Below are 2500 nucleotides of genomic sequence, written 5' to 3' on the forward strand. Positions count from 1 at the left end.
TCCGCAATTCCAAACATCTGTTGTAAATTTTGGCAAGACTTGGTGCCAACTTTTGTGCTATGCACTGCAGTACTTCTGCCGGTATACCATCTGGCCCTGGGGCTTTCCGCCTCGCGAAGGATTTTATTGCTTGTACCACCTCCTCTTGCGAGATAGGGACAGCGGGAATCTCGTTAATCCATTCATGCGCGTCACTAATTAGATGACGAGGCATTTGGCTACCTTAAGAGAGTCATAGTTACTCCCGCCGTTTACCCGCGCTTGCTTGAATTTCTTCACGTTGACATTCAGAGCACTGGGCAGAAATCACATTGCGTCAACACCCGCTAGGGCCATCGCAATGCTTTGTTTTAATTAGACAGTCGGATTCCCCCAGTCCGTGCCAGTTCTGAGTTGATCGTTGAATGGCGGCCGAAGAGAATCCGCGCACCCGCGCGCCCCCGGAGGAGCACGCTAAGGCGGACGCGGCCTCGCAGCAAGGAAGATCCGTGGGAGGCCAAGGCACGGGACCGAGCTCGGATCCTGCACGCAGGTTGAAGCACCGGGGCGCGAACGCCGCGCAGGCGCGCGCATCCTGCACCGCCGGCCAGCACGAGGCCAACCAACGGCGAGAGCAGACCACGCCCGCGCTAAACGCCCGCACTTACCGGCACCCCTACGGCACTCACCTCGCCCAGGCCCGGCACGTTAGCGCTGACCCACTTCCCGACCAAGCCCGACACGCCCCGATCCTCAGAGCCAATCCTTATCCCGAAGTTACGGATCCAATTTGCCGACTTCCCTTACCTACATTATTCTATCGACTAGAGGCTCTTCACCTTGGAGACCTGCTGCGGATATGGGTACGAACCGGCGCGACACCTCCACGTGGCCCTCTCCCGGATTTTCAAGGTCCGAGGGGAAGATCGGGACACCGCCGCAACTGCGGTGCTCTTCGCGTTCCAAACCCTATCTCCCTGCTAGAGGATTCCAGGGAACTCGAACGCTCATGCAGAAAAGAAAACTCTTCCCCGATCTCCCGACGGCGTCTCCGGGTCCTTTTGGGTTACCCCGACGAGCATCTCTAAAAGAGGGGCCCGACTTGTATCGGTTCCGCTGCCGGGTTCCGGAATAGGAACCGGATTCCCTTTCGCCCAACGGGGGCCAGCACAAAGTGCATCATGCTATGACGGCCCCCATCAACATCGGATTTCTCCTAGGGCTTAGGATCGACTGACTCGTGTGCAACGGCTGTTCACACGAAACCCTTCTCCGCGTCAGCCCTCCAGGGCCTCGCTGGAGTATTTGCTACTACCACCAAGATCTGCACCGACGGCGGCTCCAGGCAGGCTCACGCCCAGACCCTTCTGCGCCCACCGCCGCGACCCTCCTACTCGTCAGGGCTTCGCGGCCGGCCGCAAGGACCGGCCATGACTGCCAGACTGACGGCCGAGTATAGGCACGACGCTTCAGCGCCATCCATTTTCAGGGCTAGTTGCTTCGGCAGGTGAGTTGTTACACACTCCTTAGCGGATTCCGACTTCCATGGCCACCGTCCTGCTGTCTTAAGCAACCAACGCCTTTCATGGTTTCCCATGAGCGTCGATTCGGGCGCCTTAACTCGGCGTTTGGTTCATCCCACAGCGCCAGTTCTGCTTACCAAAAGTGGCCCACTTGGCACTCCGATCCGAGTCGTTTGCTCGCGGCTTCAGCATATCAAGCAAGCCGGAGATCTCACCCATTTAAAGTTTGAGAATAGGTTGAGGTCGTTTCGGCCCCAAGGCCTCTAATCATTCGCTTTACCGGATGAGACTCGTACGAGCACCAGCTATCCTGAGGGAAACTTCGGAGGGAACCAGCTACTAGATGGTTCGATTAGTCTTTCGCCCCTATACCCAGCTCCGACGATCGATTTGCACGTCAGAATCGCTACGGACCTCCATCAGGGTTTCCCCTGACTTCGTCCTGGCCAGGCATAGTTCACCATCTTTCGGGTCCCAACGTGTACGCTCTAGGTGCGCCTCACCTCGCAATGAGGACGAGACGCCCCGGGAGTGCGGAGGCCGCCGCCCCGTGAAGGGCGGGGAAGCCCCATCCTCCCTCGGCCCGCGCAAGGCGAGACCTTCACTTTCATTACGCCTTTAGGTTTCGTACAGCCCAATGACTCGCGCACATGTTAGACTCCTTGGTCCGTGTTTCAAGACGGGTCGTGAAATTGTCCAAAGCTGAAGCGCCGCTGACGGGAGCGATTATTCCGCCCGAGAGCATCCCGAGCCAACAGCGGCGCGGGTCCGGGGCCGGGCCAGGTAGGTCCGTCATCCGGGAAGAACCGCGCGCGCTTGCCGGGAGCCCGAGCGCCCAAAGGGGCGAATCGACTCCTCCAGATATACCGCCGGGCAGCCAGCCAGGACACCGGGGCTCTGCCCAACAGACGCGAACCGAGGCCCGCGGAAGGACAGGCTGCGCACCCGGGCCGTAGGCCGGCACCCAGCGGGTCGCGACGTCCTACTAGGGGAGAAGT

The 2500-nt window shown here is 59.6% G+C and overlaps 1 pseudogene; it reads right to left on the bottom strand.

Annotated features, from left to right (window-relative positions):
• The window catches only part of LOC124586623, a 6799-nt pseudogene that overhangs the window by 3693 nt on the left and 606 nt on the right, over positions 1–2500 (bottom strand).

The sequence above is a fragment of the Schistocerca americana genome, unplaced genomic scaffold, assembly GCF_021461395.2.
Source record: "Schistocerca americana isolate TAMUIC-IGC-003095 unplaced genomic scaffold, iqSchAmer2.1 HiC_scaffold_562, whole genome shotgun sequence".
Classification (NCBI taxonomy): Eukaryota; Metazoa; Arthropoda; class Insecta; order Orthoptera; family Acrididae; genus Schistocerca; species Schistocerca americana.